The sequence below is a fragment of the Callorhinus ursinus genome, unplaced genomic scaffold (assembly GCF_003265705.2).
Source record: "Callorhinus ursinus isolate GAN/ISIS: 27379988/994484 unplaced genomic scaffold, GSC_fseal_2.0 scaffold25, whole genome shotgun sequence".
NCBI classification, from domain to species: domain Eukaryota; kingdom Metazoa; phylum Chordata; class Mammalia; order Carnivora; family Otariidae; genus Callorhinus; species Callorhinus ursinus.
Genome location: NW_027397087.1, coordinates 35973657 through 35992165, shown reverse-complemented (window position 1 = coordinate 35992165; position 18509 = coordinate 35973657). Strand labels below are relative to the sequence as shown.

General features: G+C 43.4%; 1 protein-coding gene across 1 annotated transcript in view; it reads right to left on the bottom strand.

The window, feature by feature from the left end:
• Positions 1-18509, bottom strand: part of THSD4 (thrombospondin type 1 domain containing 4) — a 572226-nt gene that overhangs the window by 39006 nt on the left and 514711 nt on the right. The window lies entirely within an intron of this gene.

Sequence of the window (18509 nt, the reverse complement as noted above, 5' to 3'; positions counted from 1 at the left end):
CAAATTTTATTTGACCTCCTCTATATTTCTTGAACCCATCAACTTCTCTCCACGTCCACTGCCATAATCTAGGGCAAGTCCACCACCAGATCTCATCTGGACTAACTCGAAAGCCTTCTGATTGATCTACCTATTCCCTTCTTTTCAGCCAGAGTAATCTCTTCACAATGCAGGTTTGACCATCAACTGTGGCTCAACACCCTTTAATGGCTTTCTATTTCTGTAAGAGAAGAAGCCTCAATCCTTAATGGGTTGGGGCCCGCAGTGATGTGGTGCTGCCTCATCGTGCACCACACTTGTCTGCTCTCTGAGCTCTGCTTCCTGGCCGCCTTTTAGCTCATCTAATACATCATGTTCCCTCCACAATCCATTCTTTTCTTCCAGAAGCATTTCTCTGAACCTGGAATCATATTTGTTCTTTAGACGTCAGCTCCTTAGGGGAGTCTTTCCCAACCCCCAGTTCAGGCCTGTCTCTTTTTTATGTGCTTAAGAGACGCAAAAGCCTCTCCTCCAAGGCATTTAACTCAGTCTGTACACACATCCATTCAGAACATGATTGAACTAATGTTTGTCTCCCAGAGCACTGCAAGCTCCGAAAGGTGTTTCCTCACAGTTACAGGTCTAGTGACCAGCACAGTGTTTACCATAGAGTAGGAATTCATACTTGTTGAATGCAAAAATACATAACAGAAAAAGACACCAGCTCAAAGGAAAGATAGGCAAAGAATGATGAACAGGCAATTCAAAGAAAACCAAGTACAAATACTCCATATGGAATGGAATGGAAAGATGCCCTGCCTTACTTAGAATTTAAGAAATGCAAATCAAAACTGCTATGGTATCTTCTTGACCCACCAGATTGACAAATGTTTGAAAACATTTAATATTGCCAGAATTGGCAGGTGCGTGAGTAAGCAAGCATTCATAACATTGTTGGTAGGAAGGTAAACCGATTCAACCACATCGGAGGGCAATTTGGTTATATTGCTAAAACTTTAAGTGCCTGTACACTTAACCCAAGAATTGTACTTGTAGGAAACTACTTTGGGGGATATACTTTCATAAGTATACAAAAGTGTTTGTAACAAGGATATGCCCTGCAGATTTTTTTAAAGAGAAAACCCCAAAACAACCTAAACATGGATTGCTTACATAGTTTGTCATACTGAATGTCCATGCAGGGGGATCCATGTGGCCCCCAAAACAGTGAGATAGGTCTGCATGTGGGCGTATGGGAAGAAATCCATGATAAATTTTTAAGAAACAAAAAATGCAGAACAGCGTTTTTGGTATGATCTCATTTGTGTATAGCATATACATAAGACGTATGCACATGCATAAAACTTTTCAGAGAAAATCATAAAACTGTTAACATTTGGGAACAGGAACTAGGGTTTAGTTTGGGATGTGAGATGAGAAGGGAAACATTTATTTCACATTTTATATCTTTTTATTGCCATTTAAAATTTGTTTTACGATATGCATATATTACCTTCTTTAAAGCTTAAATCTTTTTTAGTTAACATAAAGGACATGGTACAAGCAGAAATACTCCTGAGGGATATACATATTTTCCCTTTTTTCTTGGTTCTTCTTAAAATCCTATTCAGAGCATCCAAAGCTCAGAACTGAGGTACGTTCTGGCTAAGATTTATTTGCTTTTAATGGAAAGCTTGTATAAGAAGTTGTTTGTTGGGGAACCAAAAAAAAAAAAAAAAAATCCATTAAAAAAATATCTGAAATACTGTACAGGAGAAAACTGCATGGGCTTCCCAGGAAATAAAACACGGGGACCCCGAATCTTTTTATCATCTACTACTGTTACCCAAGCACCCGCTCTCGGGGTTTAGATGAATCTTTCACCATATAAGAGCAAAGCGTAAAAAAAAGCCGTAGGAGATTTTTAGCAGACAAGGGCCCAGTTCCATATGCCCACAGGTTAGCTTCTGAAATAGGTCCAGCACTAGCCCCCACCTGGGCTTGCATATTGAAAGCAGCTGCACCTACAATTTATGGGCCTGTAAGCAGTACCAGCGCTATGTAATGGGTGTCCAGAACTACCCCACAAAAAGGTGCAGGTGACTCATGGCTCTTGCTAGTGGGTGTGGTCATGGAAGTTCACGCTTTGGCGAAGCTTGTCACAGCTACGTCAACAGGAGGAAATCTCCACTCTCGTCTGACATATGGATTGTATTTGTTCTAGCTGTCAACGCTGGGCATATGTATTTGGCCTAAACTATGTGCACCAACAATGCCCTTCTCCAAGATCCATATAGGAATCACTTGCTCATCCAAGTCCTGCTTCTCAGACAATTTACCCTACAACCTTAATGCCCGCTGTTGCCAACCCAACCACTGGTTCCTGCATCCAAACAAGAAAGGCGCTTTCTTTACGGCCAACTGATCACTGCGATCTAGACATCTGTTTTTGCTTTTCTTTTATTTATTTTTTAATTATTCAGTTTTTTAATAAAGATTTTATTTATTTTTTTGTGAGAGAAAGAGAGAGTGAGCATGTAACAAGCAGGGGGAGTGGCAGGCAGAGGGAGGAGCAGGCTCCCTGCTGAGCAGGGACCTGGATGCGGGGCTCCTGGGATCACGACCTGAGCCAAAGGCAGACGTTTAACGGACTGAGTCACCCAGGCGCCCCTGTTTTTCCCTTTGGAAGATGAAAATTGACTCCTCCTACTAACAAAATTCCGAGTTTCGGCAGTTCTTAGAAGCTATCTGGGAAGTAGCGTAACAAGCTCGAGGGCGAAGGGGTCAGACAGACATCACTGGCTGCCACCACAAGGCCCACCGGAGGGCTGTAGCCCTGCCATTTTTGCTCCAGTCTATGAGCTTTCACGGAAGCTCACCCGTGGGCACAAACCCAAGTGAGTCTCAGAATATGTTAGCTAATGTGGATATCCTGAAAATGGAGCATGCCTACTCACATCATACGACCACTTCGGAGGGGTCTGTCAGTTACATCCTTATGGTAGCCTTCCTTCTATTATAAATTCGGCAACCAATCATAATATTAGCAGTACTGTGACTGTGTCGTCAATAGAAATCACACATGTATTCATATGACATGACAGCTGTTACAGGTATTTTGGAATTTTTAAGAAAGATTTTATTTATTTATTTCAGAGAGAGAGCAAGAGAGAGTGCAAGCATGGGTGGGGGGGTGGGAGGGAGAGGGAGGGGCAGACTCCCCGCTGAGCAGGGACCCCCCCCCCCAACGCGGGGCTCCATCCTAGGACCCCGGATCATGACCCGAGTCAAAGGCAGACGTTTAAATGACTGAGCCACCCAGGCGCCCTGGTATTTTGAAATATTATTGAAAAACTCACAGCTATCTTGAAATGGCAATAATTATTAGACCCTCCATGAGATCTCCTATTTTAATGTTAAAGAAGCACATGCGACTAAAAATTACTAAGAAGCAAATTTGTTTTCTAAAACATGGTGATAATTATATTTCAATATAATTGTTTCCTTTGTACTCTTCTATATTTTATTTTATGGATTTAAAAACGGTAGTCCGAGAAGGTATCTACAGACTGCCAAGGGAGTCTGTGACACAAAAAAGTGAAGGACTTCTGGCCTAATGATTTATGGTTTTCAAAGCAGAAATGAACTCACATTCCACGAAAGCCAGTTGCATAAGGCAAGCAGGACACATATTACCTTTTTCATACAGATGAGGAAATAGGCTCAGGGAGATCAAGTTGCTTGCTCAAGCTCACAGATTGTTAGTAGTTTAGGACTTGAACTTTGATGTTCTGATTTCATCTTCTTCCCGTTATACCAGTAGGTCTCAGAGAGTGGTCCCCGGACCAGTAGAAACCCATCTCCTGGAAGCTGGTTAGAGGTAGAGGCTCAGGCTGGCTGACTCAGAGATTCAGGGATGGGGTCCAGCATCTGGGGTTAACAAGCCCTCCACGTGGTTATGGTGCATTTAAATTTGGAAACCCTCTCTTATTTTATTATATTTTAATTTCTGTTATAAACATCTCTTATTGTTGAGTCCCGATCAAGAGAGAAAGCTTCTCGATCAAGGGAAACATGGTTATACTTCACATATCTGGCTTTGCCTGGACAACAGAGCAAACGCTGAGAGTGGAGAAGACCAAGGGACAGTCTGGGGGTGTGGCCTTCATTCCACTCTACCACTGAAGCTCTCACTGCCATGCCCGCCCTCCCGGTCTGTGGGCATTTAGGATTCCCAGAGCCAACCTTCCCAGGGATTTCGTGATCAGTAAGCAATCCTAGAGGGCACCAGGAATCCTATATATACATGAGGCAGACACCATTAAGGGTTTGGATTGTGACTGACCCTGGGCGGCGGTGGGGTGTAAAAGAGAGTCCAATTCAGCTCAACAATAAAACATGATCTCAAGACACTGGCTAAGCCCACATACAGTATTGTGAAATCCGGGGATGCACACTTCTCCCCTATTCTCACATTACGGATGTGGCATGTGTCTTAGGACAGCAAAGCAATAGTTGGCAGACAGATGACTAAGTTCTGATGTCGTTGTCACTTCCTGAACACATGTGAGATTCGTTTGAGTAAGTCACTGCAGTTGAGCGAATTTCTAGCAGCCCAGTTTGTAGTTGTATTAATTTTTTAAAAGATTTATTTATTTATTTGAGAGAAAGAGAGAGAGAGAGAGGAAGTGTGTGAGAAGGGGGAGGGGCAGAGGGAGATAGAAGCTTGAGCCGACTCCTCAAAGAGGGCAGAGCCCAACACGGGGCTCGATCTCGTGACCCTGAGATCCTGACCTGAGCTGAAACCAAGAGTTGGTCGCTCAACTGACTGAGTCACCCAGGCCCCCCTCTGTATTAATTTTTTTTTTAAATTAGGATATAGTAAATCTAAGAAAGTATTTGAATTATAAGTTTATAGGCTGATGATTTTTTTTAAAGATTTTTTATTCATTCATTTGGGAGAGAGAAACAGGGAGAGAAAGTGAGAGCACGAGCAGGGGCGAGGGGGTAGAGAGAGAGGGAGAAGCAGACTCCCCGCTGAGCAGGGAGCCCAATGCGGGGCTCGATCCCAGGACCCTAAGATCATGACCTGAGCCGAAGGCAGACGCTTAACTGACTGAGCCACCCAGGCGCCCTGCCTGATGATTTTTTTATATTTGTATTACACCTGTGTTACTACTAACTGAATAAAGATGAAGACCATCTAGACCCCCAGAAAGCAACCTCTTGCCCCCTCAAAGTCATTACTCTGTCTCTACAAGACCCAAGGTTCACTGCTACTCTGCCATCTAACACTACAGTTTTGCTCGTTTCTGTATTTCAAATCAATGGAATAATACCGTACATATTCTTCTGTGCTGCACGTCTTTTACTTAACTTCATGCCCATGAGATTCATCCAAATTGTTGCATTTATCAGTAGTTCATTCTTTTTCATAGCAACTTAGTGTTATATCAATATGCCACCATTTATTTGTCTTTTCTATTATCAGTTGTCTTTTGGCTCTTATGGATAAAAGAGCTATAAACATTTGTGTATGTTTCTGCCAGACACAAGTCCTCATTTCTACTGGCGATATACCCAGAAGTAGAATTGCTGGATTATGGGTATATATATGCTTAGTTACAGTGGGCACTACCAAACATTTTTGCAAAGTGGTTGTACCCTGGAGTTGATGTTGGGGGCCAGGGATGTCACTGTGGAGAAGGAGACATAAAAGTGGAATGCGGGAAGGCCAGACAGAACCCTGTGGGGATGGATTTGACTTGGAGATAGTGTGAATTCATGATCTTGAAATTATGTATGTCACCGTGATGTCCCACAAAACTGCCCAAGGTCGAAAGTGGTTCGGAGCAAGTTTTAGGATCTGAATATGAAGAACGCTTAGAGTCCAAATTTGACAGGGACAGAAGGAAGTAGCATCTACACAAACATATATGTTATGTTTGATTTCTATTAAGTTTATTTCCCTGCACTATATATATATTATGTATATAATATATATATTCCCTGCACTTATATATTTACATATGCACCCCCTCTTGCTAGAAGATGCATGCTTTATTTTTTTATTTATTTATTTGACAGAAAGACAAAGCGAGAGAGGGAACATAAGCAGGGTAAGTGGGAGAGGGAGAAGCAGGCTTCCCGCTGAGCAGGGAGCCCGACGCGGGGCTCGATCCCAGGACCCTGGGATTGTGACCTGAGCCGAAGGCAGAAGCTTAACAACTGAGCCACCCAGGTGCCCAAAGATGAGTGCTTTAAAGGCAGATACTGTGACATATACATTTTTGCCCACTATTTGGCACTTGGTTGGCACTTAATAAATGCTTGTTGAATAGAAGTAAGTTATGAGCTGTATTGTTCTGATCTATCATATTTTCACCTTGGAGTTGAGATAAGAGATTCTTGGAAACTCCTTCAAGTCCTGCTTATATCTGAATAATCCTGTTTAAGAATTCCAATCTCACAAATGTCCTCCATGCCTCCTGACCACAATGGTAAATACGTGCAGTGATGCATAAAAATGCTGTTAAAAAGAAAAAAAAACCCACAAGTATTTCTCTTTAGGGAGATCCAGGTCCAGTTTGATAAAGTATCCAAATTACGGTTTCTGTTAAATAAATATACGTACATATCACACAGTAATTTTTCAGTTCAGATTTGCTTTGGCATTTTGGGTTTGGAAAGAATTGAGCCTGTGTGATTTTCTAAAACATAATGCAACACAGTTGGACTGAAAATCAGAGTATCAGAGAAAGAAGGTTGGCTCTCCCTTTGACACGCTATGATCACAGGTTGAATAAAGGGAAATGCCAAGTCTTTGTTCTTATTTCATTGCTAAATTATAGCTAAGTATGGCTAATTCTCATTCTTTAAAATATTAACATTTGATTTATTTTGACTCCAAATTTCCTTTGAATACTTACTAACTATAAAGGAACTTTGTGTGTTTTTAAGCCCCAAATAATGCTGTATGAAATAGACACCATCTACACTTTAAGTAAGAAAATAAGCTGGGCATGGCACTGGGAGGAGGGCGCTACAAAGACAAGACCACCCACAACCTTGGGAGCTCAGATACGTACTAATACATGTGAACAGAGAGGCTGTCAGAATTTCCTTGGGCACATAGAGGATTTTGGAGAAGAGGTGGCATTTGAGCAGGAATTGGCAGGGTGAGGAGGTCACCAGGCAGGGAACAGGGGAGGGCATCTGGGGACAGAGAACGGTGTGGACAAAGGCTGGGGCAGGAACAGGTCTGACCTTGGAGGGGTGAGGGACAGTTGTGGGGTGCTAGAGCCGGGGCATCCAGGGTGCTGGGGGCTGGAGTGGAATGGGGGTGTGTGAGAAGCACCCCTGGACATGGGGTGGAAAGGGGAGACCTCGGGCTGACTGTGGGGCTGGGTTTTGGCACTGGGGAGCCATGAAAAAATGTTGATCGGGATAATGACAGTGGACATCTGTTTGGAGATAACGCTGCTGCTGAATAAGAAGTCCCAAAGCTCATTCACACCACGGTTGCTGAGTACCTAACATGCGTCTTCCCACCCTCGGGGGCAGCAGGTCCGCCACGGCGGCCCCGGGGGGTCTCAGGGCTACTCTCCCCATCATGGCTCCAAAGTCTACTCCTTGGGAGCAGGGAAGGACCATGTTTAGTACTTTCCTTTAGAAAGAATTCCAGAAGTGTAATTACTGCAAAGGGCCTCACTACAGCTCAGCTCATCTAGGGATAAACCTAGTATCTTTCTCACCCTAAATGAGCCTGCTTCCTAACCCCTCCATTTAAAACACTGTTCTCCCATTGCTCAGGTTCACGTTTTGGCAACCATCTCCTGCTCTTTTTCCCTGCTAGCTGATCGCTCATCAGGCATTTCATCCCCTTTGCTGCCACTGTGGTCCCCTCCGTCCCTCTCCTGCCCAGTGGCCTCTTGTCTCTGTTCTCTGGTTGCCTCACAGCTGGACTGCAGCAGAGAATCGTGGATCTCCCTGTGTGCCACTCTAGATGAACTTTCTGAAGTGCAGCTTTCCTGCTGTCTCCCGCCGGACCCCAAGCTTCCAAGCCAAGGGAAAAAGCCCACCCTCCCCTGATTCACACTCAAGGTCTTGCGTGATTCGCCCTACCTTCAGCTACTTCACACAGCTCCTTGTCGGCATTCAATCAAGTGTGGAAAATGTCAGAAATTTGTATGTCTGCTTTTTTAAAAAAAAATTCAGTTGTGATTTCTCATAGGGCAGGAGCCCTGTCTTATTTAGTACCGGACAAAAAGACACTCAGATGTTGTTGAGTATGGCTAGTATCCCCAGTTCATCCTGAGGGTCCTATATTTCCTGCTTCCAACCTCTTAACCCTACTCTTGGTGTCTATGCCCTGTTTTCTGACACTCTATCCATTGCTGTCTTCATTGTTTTACTATTCTAAATGCTGATTGTAAACTCCGCAAGATTTTTTTAACTTCAGGGGCAGACAGTTAAATTAATCAAACTCTTCAGCTTATGACACTTTTGCTGGGCAAGACCTCGCTTACCTTATTTTACTTTTCCCCTTCACACTGGATTCCCACTGCCATCACCCTGCCCACCCCAGCAAGTACCTACACTGATGTGATATATATGTGTGTACAGAATTCAGGTAAATTTGCCATGTTTCCAACAACCCTTTGCTTTTAAAGTCTACCTTTGTTTCTGTAATGACTAGAGTTTTCTAACTGCTGCATATATTCCATGGCATACACCTGCCTCAGTTTACTTATCCAATCTCCTAGTCCTGTGGGGACTGGTTTTCTTTTTATGGTCCACAGTGTCAGCAAAGAGCTGGTAATTAGAAAAGGCTCAATGAGTATTTGTTGACAAAGCCAAGAAGGTTTATTTTTAAAAACAGCTACCTTATCAATAGTTTATCAGGGCCCACAAATGTAGGTGAAACGTAGCAACATGTTTTCAAGAATGCATCCTCCCCCTGGCATAAACAGGCAAAATTAGGAGCTGTCTAAAAAATAATATGTCAGGAAAAAAATATGTCAGAGGTGAGACTAGAATTCAGCCTTTCCTGTCTCCTGGATGCTCTGGTCAGCTTGGTCCCAAACATTCTCACTAAGGAACATCTGTGGTGACCTCACAGTTGTGTTAGGATTCCACATGGGTGATCAGAACACATAAAAAAGGAGCATCCTGCATATCCAGTAAGAGGTGAAACCCTAGGAGGTGGAACCTGCTTGGCTTGAGGGAGGAAGGCTGCGGTAGTCAGGTGTATGCAGGATGCTAGCCCACTTGCTCGCTCGCCTGGCACCACCCCAAAAACAGGCCTCGAAGATTTACAGCATTGGTCACTAGACTGCAAAAAATCCCCAAACAACCATGACAAAGACACACAACTGAAACATACACACAGCCCACACATATACTCTATAAAACAGAAAATGCCCTATGAACAAAAGAAGAATGTAATGAATACTGCTGGGCTGTTGTGTGTGCTTCACGTGTGCGCAGCCACAGAGACTCTGCTCAGCTGAACAGTGTCTCCCCAAAATTCATGTCCATCCAGAACCTGTGAGTGTGAGCTTATTTAGAAGTAAGGTCTTTACAGAATTAAAGATAGAAATACCATACAATCTAGTAATTCCACTACTTGGTGTTTACCCAAAGAAAACAAAAACACTAATTCCAAAGATATGTGCACCCCAATGTTTATTGCAGCATTATTTACAATAGCCAGGATAAGGAAGCAACATGAGGGTCTATCAATAGAGGAATGGATAAAGAAGATGTGGTGCATATGTATATACAATGGGATATTACTTGGCCATAAAAAAGAATGAGATCTTGCCATTTGCAACTGCATAGATGGACCCAGAGGGTATAATGCCAAGTGAAATAAGTCAGACAGACAAAGACGAATACCATATGATTTCACTTCTTTGTGAATCTATTAAACAAAACAAATGAACAAACAAACAAAAAAAACAGATTCTTAAATATAGAGAACAAACTGGTGGTTACCAGAGGGGAGGTGGGTGGGGGAAGATGGGTGAAATAGATAATGGGGATTAAGAGGTATAAACTTCTAAGTATAAAAAAAAATGGGGGGGCGCCTGGGTGGCTTAGTCAGTTAAGTGTCTGACTCCTGGTTTTGGTTCAGGTCGTGATGTCAGGGTCCTGGGATTGAGCCCTGTGTGGGGCTCCCTGCTCAGCGTGGACTCTGCTTGAGATTCTCTCTCCCTCTCCCTCTGCCCCTCCTTTATTTATAAAAAATAAATCTTCAAAAAAGTAAAAAATTGTCAGGGAGATGAAAAGTATAGCATAGGGAATATAGTCAAATAATATCATAATAACTTTGCATGGTGACTACACTTATGGTGAGCACTGAGTAATGCATAGAAATGTTGCATCATTATAACACCTGAGACTAATATAACACTGTATGTTAATTATACTTCAATTAAAAAATTGGTGACCAAAAATAGGAAGCTTGAAGCGTAACTTGAATCCAATGAAAAAATTCGAGCATGTGAGGGAAATTCCCAACAATGGACCTGATGGTGGTGTTGTGGGGGGTTCCAAAATGGCAGCACTAATTCATCCCTAACAACTGCAAAGGCAGTTAATCTAAAAAAACATAGGATGTACTTTGATGCTAATTTAGTATAAAGGTTTTATGGTATGGATAGAAAGCAACCTAAACCTAGGTATGTTTTTTGAGTATGAGAACTCTGAGCAATAATTACCCATCAGTTTTAATGCCTTGGAGAGCAAACTTACAGGAAGAACTTCCTGCTTAATTATTTTGACTGTTGAGCACAATTCTTGCATGTGATACTCCTCTAAGACTGAACCACTTAGGTCTCTGGAGCCATAAGGGTTACATATATAAAGGTGGCAGCTTGTCCATCCACTAGGTGAACATGTAGGAAACATTTTCCCATGATGATAATAATTTAAAACATTATCTTTAGAGGAAACCCAATTGAAACTTATTAAAATGCAAAATCACATTTGGAAGAGAAAACAAAATTTCAGAGACATTTGGACTTGCAGTAGAACAACGCTGTGCTAACTCCTTAGTCTCTAGAAAGTATAAACTTTCCTAGGCTAGTATGGGCTTAAAGTTAAGAGACCCTAATGAAGTGGATTGTTCTCTCGCCATCTTGAGAATTTAAAAATAGCATTTACGTTTTCCTCTAGCACACATTCATCTTCTGTTATATTTGCAGTCTACACTCTTAAAAAACACTTCGTTTAAAAAAATGGAAATGTCAAATATACTAAAAATAAACAAAGCAGTAAAATAAAATCTCATGTACCCATCACTGAGCATCAGGAATGATCAACATTCAGCCATTCTTCATCTGTATCTCTCTAACTGCTTTCTCACTTTTCAACACTTTCCTCGGAGCCAGGGCGGGGGTGGGGAGAGGAGATGTAGTTTTGTTCTTCTTCCTGGAAATATTCACTCAGTTCAGACTCCAAGAATATAGCTGATTTTTTTACTTCTCTGCTTTAATTCCATTTCCAAATTGGGGTAAGGAATGCAGCAGGGGAGCTCAGAATGGAATTAATCCCATTTGGTTAGTGTTGCTGCGCTTGGGGTTTTGAGCACCAAGGGATGATAGAGTCCAGTTAGGATGGCATAGGTGTAGAGCCATGGTTCCCAAAGTGTGAGCCCTGGGCCAGCAGCATCAGCATCAGCATCACCTTAGAATGTGTTAGAAATGAAAACTCTCAGGCCCACCACAGACCTCCTGAACTAGAATCTCTGGAAGTGGGGCCGCCTGGTGATTCTATTGCACACTCAAATTTGATAAGCACTGCTCTAGAGGTTAGGCTAACTTGAGACACGGGCCACTGTATGAATCAGGGATATGATATCCAATCTACGTTCTCTGAATACCTGTGTGTGTGAGTGTGTGAATACATGCATGTGTGTACATGTGTATATACACACTTGCATATAAGCATATTCTTATTTAAAATAGCTTAGAAATTTATTTCTATATGAAAAATGGGATACAAGCTGATATAAACAATAGGATACAAACAGATGAAAATCCCTAGGCAAAACTTAACCATCCTTGTTGCTATATTTACTCTTATTGCTTTCAGATTGTATTGTAAGTTACGTGCAATGACATGTGTGATCCCACAAATTTTGACACGTTGTATTTTCACTTTCATTCAGTTCAAAATATATTCTCAGTTCAAGACTTCTGAACTTAAGACTTCTGGTGTTTCATTTCCATATGTCGTTTACTTCAGGTATTTGGGAAATTTCCAAATCTCTTTGTGACTAATTTCTAGTTAAATTCTATCGTGGTTAAAAAAAAAGCATATTTTATATGAATACAATTATACTAAATTTGTTAAGGTCTGTTTTGTGGCTCAGAATATGGTTTATCTTGGTGACTGTTCCATGTGTACTTGGAAAGAAAGTGTATTTTTGCTGCCATTAGACGGAGTGTTGTATAAATGCCAATCAGGCCAAACTGTCTACTTATTTTATTAATTATCTTGAGAGGAATGCTGTCTCTGAGTATAATTGTGGATTATACTCAGTTTCCCCTTTCAGTGCTATCAGTTTTTGCTTTATGTGTTTTCCGGCTTTTGTTTAGGTACATATGCATTTATCACTGTTATGTTTTCTTGGCCATTTTCCCCTTTATTATTATGTACTTTCCTACTTTACCTCTGGTAATTTTTCCTTGTACTGAAGTCTACTTTGTGTAATCTTGATATTGCCACTCTGCTTTCTTTTGATTAGTATTTCAATGGCATATCTCTTTTTAACCTTTTACTTTTAGTCTACTTATATCATTACATTTAGAGTGGGTTTCTGTGGGATAGCATTTGGCCTTTTGCTAAAAATCCAATCAGACAACATTTATCTTTATTTGGTGTTTTAGACTATCTACATTTAACATAATTATTGATTGGATTTGGCTCTACTATTTTATGAGTGTTCTGTTTGTTTCTTTTGGGTTTTTTTGTTTTTGTTTTTGTTTTTTCCTTTGTTCTTCTGTTCACCCTTTTCCTCCCTTCTTTGGGATTTGAGTAATTTTTAGATTTCCATTATAATTTATCTATTGACCGGTCACATTTTTTGTGTTACTTTTTTAAAAAAGGTTTATTTGAGAGACAGCATGAGCAGGAGGGGCAGAGGGAGAAGGAAAGAGAATCTCAAGCAGACTCCATGCTCATGTGGAGTCAGATGCAGGGCTTGATCTCATGACCTTGAGATCATGACCTCAGCCAAAACCAGGAGTCAGATGCCTAACAGACTGCACCACCCAGGCGCCCCTCTCTTGTGTTTATTTTTCAGTTGTTGTCGAGGGATTATAATAACAAACCTCATTTGTCAGTTTACTTGAAGTTAATATTTACCACTTCAAGTAAAACAAGAGTTCTTGAAAACGTATAGGTCCTTTTACCCTCCCCTATTTATATTTGCCACATTTATTACATCTACATCCACTGAGATCCTTCCAATATTATAATTTTTGCTGTCCATCAACATGCATATTTTTTATAACTTAAAGGGATGTGACCTTGGCTTTTTTAACTTCACAATCCAAAACAGGCAGCGGGTATTATGAGTTCCATTTTAGAGAGGAGGAAATGGATAAATTGGGTGACTTGTCTGCATTCATACAGTTGGATGATAGCAGAACCAGGACTCCACCTCTCTGTCCTCACTTCCTATTCCTTTCCCTTCTACTTAGGCTGCCTTTTGTTCTTCACATGTAAGTTATAGCTTTGGTACAAAAACTAGAGTCTGTGCAATTCAAAGCCTGGGAACTTTCAACAAATAATATTTCAGCATTCTTCCTTTTGGAAATACATTGGTGAGCTGGAGGAAGTGGCTCTTATATCCTACGTGTGGCACCGGGATAATAAGCAGAAAGATCTGGATCTAGTTCCTGAGGCACTGGGGTTAACCACACGCTGGCTGATGCTCTTCATGTTCCCAACTAACAAACAGTTCAGGCCCACGGTCATTTATGTTGGCTCTCCTCCATTTGGAATTTGCTACTTCTAGTCATCAAAATAATCAGGATTCCAAATACAGATGGCTGAATGCAAATTTCATTTCTGTGGAAGTCCTATTTCCCTTCCCTTAACTTGGTGGTTTTTAAAAACTGTGTTCCCGGGAGTCCTAGAGATTTTCCTTAGGTTTCCAGATTTCCATGGAGTCTCCTCAGGGGTCAAATTGGTCTTGGGTGGGTGGGTGGGGTTGTGGGGAATCCACTTCCTTCCTCCTTTGTTTGTTTTGAATATTTTATTTCATTTGAACACACAGTTCCTTGGAACCATAACAGGAATTTGAAACCCTTCGCCTCAGAGCCTAGACTCAGTCTTCCAGGATGGGAGGGAGATCGAGGTTTGTCTGCTCTAACCGTCTGGGAAGGCTTGAGCTCATCACCACCAGGTGACACGCAACCTGGGTCTGAGCAGCTTCGATGGCAGGGAATCTCCCCATCTTTAGCACCTCCCTGCTTCTGTGCTTAGCTCCGATGCTCTCCATCCTTGTGTAGATCAATGCTTGGTGAACTTGCCTGCCCATTGCAATCACCAGGACACAGAAAGTTTTTTTGAAAATGCTGATGCCTGGGCCCAGGCCAGAGAGGCTCTGATTTAATTGGTTCCAGATACAGCCTCAGGAATGGGAGATTTAAAAGTTTCCTAGGTGATTCTAGTTTGCAGCAAAGTTTGGGAAACATTGCCTTCAATGAGCTGAGACCTGCACCTGTGAAGTGCCCACCCTCCTCTGGAAAGACACATGTCACCAGCCAAATCCATCTTCCATAAGAACATTTACAAAACCCAGAGACAGCTTTCATTTTCCTCCCGGAGTTCTACGCTTCTGATTAAAGTCCTGGGGCTCCCCAGATGTCTCCTGCTACCACCTATTACCAGGCATGTCTATACTTCTCTTAGTGAGGTGCCTCCCTGGACCGGAATAGGCGAGAATGGATTCGAGCATCACATCGGAGTAGAACTAGGTATCATCCCTCCTTCTCCATACTCTACTTGGCTTCCTGCATTTCTTAGGTAGCCCCAGCACATGGGTGATTTGATAAAGAGCCTCTTTCACAAAGGTGCTGCCACTAAGCTCCTTCCGCCCGACCCCCTTGCATTTGGACAAGAATGACTAATTACTGACCATGACCGAATGACAGCCAGAAAACCAAATGAGCAGAGCCTGTGGACAATCCACCCTTACATCCCTCAGCCTTTTACGGTTTACAAAGTCAAGTCACACACCCTATTTCCAATCCCTCCTCCCTCTCCGCTGTCCTGATTCCAATCGTATCGTTTAGGTGCGGGAGGTAGTTTTCCAACAAGGAAGAGACGTGCCCCAGATCCCCGAGGTTAGTAAGTAGCGAGCAGAGCCGGGGGGCGTCACGCAGGACTTCCGGCTCCCGCAGTCAGCGATCGGGATGCCAGGCCCCACAAGTGCCCGCGGAACTGCACAGTCCATGGCAGACCGGGAACAGGACCTCATGGAATGTTACCTCCGGGACAGCTGCGGCCTGGCGTGGCAGGGGGCCAGGGCCACCCAGGCTCTCCGCACAGCCAGCACGCAGGAGCCTCGGCAGCCCGGGGTGGGGGCGTTGGGGGTGTCTCTGCCACAGCGTGTAGAGAATAAGGCCACGTTTCAGTTAGCGTTACCCTCCCCCTCCCTCCAAATGCTGCCAGAAATTATGTAGTGGCTTAAAAACCTCTTTGGAGAAAGACTGCCATGTGCGTGGCTGAACCAACATCAAAACCAAAACCCAAACTAAAAAATCTCCACCCAGCCCACCAACCCCAAAACACAAAACAGACCAGGCCAGAGAGTGGGCAATCTGTGTGGCAAGAATTCATAACCCATCTCATGATGGGTGCCCTCCTGCACATACACGTGGTGCCTTCTTCTTTTCAGCTCCTGCCTTACCTTTGCCCTGGGACTTAAAATCTCCTCTAGCACCTGACACTTCCACTGTCCGCCCTCGTGGCTCAGCTCGGACCCTGGACTTTGGTTTTCTCATGGCTCTTTGGATAGTCTCAGGACTTTCTCCTTTCAGACTCCCGTTGCTGACCCTACTCTGGGTCTTCATGTCACCTGTTGCACTGATTGAACTAAAGGCAGCATGACACGCACAGGCTGGGCAGTGGGCACGGTCTGTCCCAGGTGCAGCCAATAAGGATATGCATTATCTGTAGAGGATTTAAAAATGGTAATGAAAGCATCTAGGTGCGCCTGGGTGGCTCAGCCATTAAGCGTCTGCCTTCAGCTTGGGTTGTGATCCCAGGGTCTTGGGATCGAGCCCCACATTGGGCTCCCTGCTCAGCGGGAAGTCTGCTTCTCCCTCTCCCTCTGCCTGTCACTCCCCCTGCTTGTGCATTCTCCCTCTCTGTCAAATAAATAAATAAATAAAGTCTTAAAAAAAAAAAAAAGAAAGAAAGAAGGGTGGGTGCACTCCCACCTACCCTTCTCTCCTGCCGTGGTGTGCCTCCGATAACATTCGGTCACAGATGTCCATCCAGACCTGGGCTCCATTTCTGTCCTGTCTGTTGGGCAGGACAGACGTCACATCTAACAGGCTCAGGAAGGCCTCTACAGAACATCCCACACAATTTGTGAAAGGGAACTCAGTTAACTCTGTTAGAAACAATATACCCCTAGAAGACAGAGTAGCTACTATGGGAGAACTTGAAAACTGGAGCAAACGGGACTTAAAAAATCTCCGAGAACATACTCTCAGATGACACTGGTTATTTCCAAGCACTGGAAAGTATCATGCTGGAAAAAGAGGGCATGAAATTGTTTTTATTTGAAAGGCATTTGTTTGAGAAAACCATACTTTCTCCAAGCAAAATGTTAGCTTGCCTGGTTAGAAGTTAATTACAGTATTTATTGCTTAAAGCCAGCCTGGAATTTTGGCTTGAATTCTTACGAGCCTGTGATTGGGGGGGTGGGGGGGAAATTACCTATTCAACGCAAGGCCAGTGAGCTAAAGGTTGATCTGATAACTGCCTATTTCAAAAGGACCCAAGAGATAAGAAACAAGTCCCTGAGGGAGGAAAAAACAAAACTGTGGTTTTAAATCCAGGAACATTATCGAGGAGCTGCAGGAATGTTTGTTACCGAGGATGTTGCTACATGAGGAAATGACTAAAAGGAATAAAGTGATTAGTTGCCTTGATTCTCGAATTAATAATGTCCTTGTTCTTTTGATGTCTTCCCTGTTCACATATTGGTTTAATTAAGATATTTGGAAGTGGAAGTCCAGTGTAAACAGAGAAATCATGCGCTTGATATGCTGCTAATGGACTTGAGCTTGACCATTCTAACCTGTCTCAAAAGCAAACATCCTTGTTAGTCATCTCCCTTCAGCCCGGTCTTCAGGGCTGGGTACCACTGGCTGACTTGTTTGGGCCTCTGGACATCCCCACTATGTTTTCCAGCTGTCCCCTCCTTGGTGCCTATTTGACCTTGAACTTTGGGTTTCTCCCAAGGTTCCGGCCTCAGTCCTTTGATTTCTTTTTCCTGCATGACCAAATTGATTGGTGGGGCTTCAGTGCTCACCCCTGTGTGACTCTCCAGCTTGGCCCTCCCACCTCAACTCAGAGACTTTAATTCCAAATGTCAACAGGTCTTGTTCTGGACCTTAATCCCTCCTGCCTCCTTCTGCCCGCCCTCCCAAGCATTCCTTCTCCTTTCCATCTCTTATCTCCCCCTCTCTCTGCCAGCTTATCTCCATCTTCCAAGAAAAATAGTTTTAAGTCTACTCTTGCCTTAAAAAGGGAAAGAAAACCACATCTTGCCTCAGCCCTGGCACCCCTTAATCTCTCTCCTCCTCTTCACAGTCAAATTTCCTACATAACATTGAATCTGGCTGCCTGGCACCTGCAAAGGTCAGGAGTCATGTTCTCGTCGCTGGATCCAGCTGTGTCATGTTTGCAGCACGTTAACCCTTTTTTGCTAGAACAGAGACCGCTCCCCGAGGAACCTCTCCCACCCCTCACCTCTGGGGAATTGCCTCCCCTGACCCCTGCCTGCCTCTGACCATGCCTCAGGTCCTCCTCGACCTCCTGCTCTTCAAAGGGAGCTGTTGCTACGGTCTTTGGTCAGCTCCTCTTTCTCCTCCACTCTAACTCTTGGACAACCCCAACTCTCCACTCTGAAGAGATGAGTCCCAATTCATATCTTTGGTCCTGATCTCCTTCCTGAACTCAGCACCCGGTTTCCCACGGTCTGCTAGAACTTTCCCTGGTACATTTCATAAAGGCCTCCAGTTCAACATGTCCCAAACCCCATACACCATTTTTCCTCCCAGCCCTGTCTGGGCTCAGGTATCCTCCCAGTCATTGGGCCAGACACCTTTATTTCCCCCCTGCTCCTCCTTTAGCTCCGACACCTAATCAATTACAAAACCCTATTTCCTGAGCAAACTGCGAACCTTATTCCACCATATGCATTTAGAACTTCCACACCCCCAGGCCCCTGCCTATACTGTGCTCAGAAGGCCTGCCCCTTGTGAGGAGGACACCGT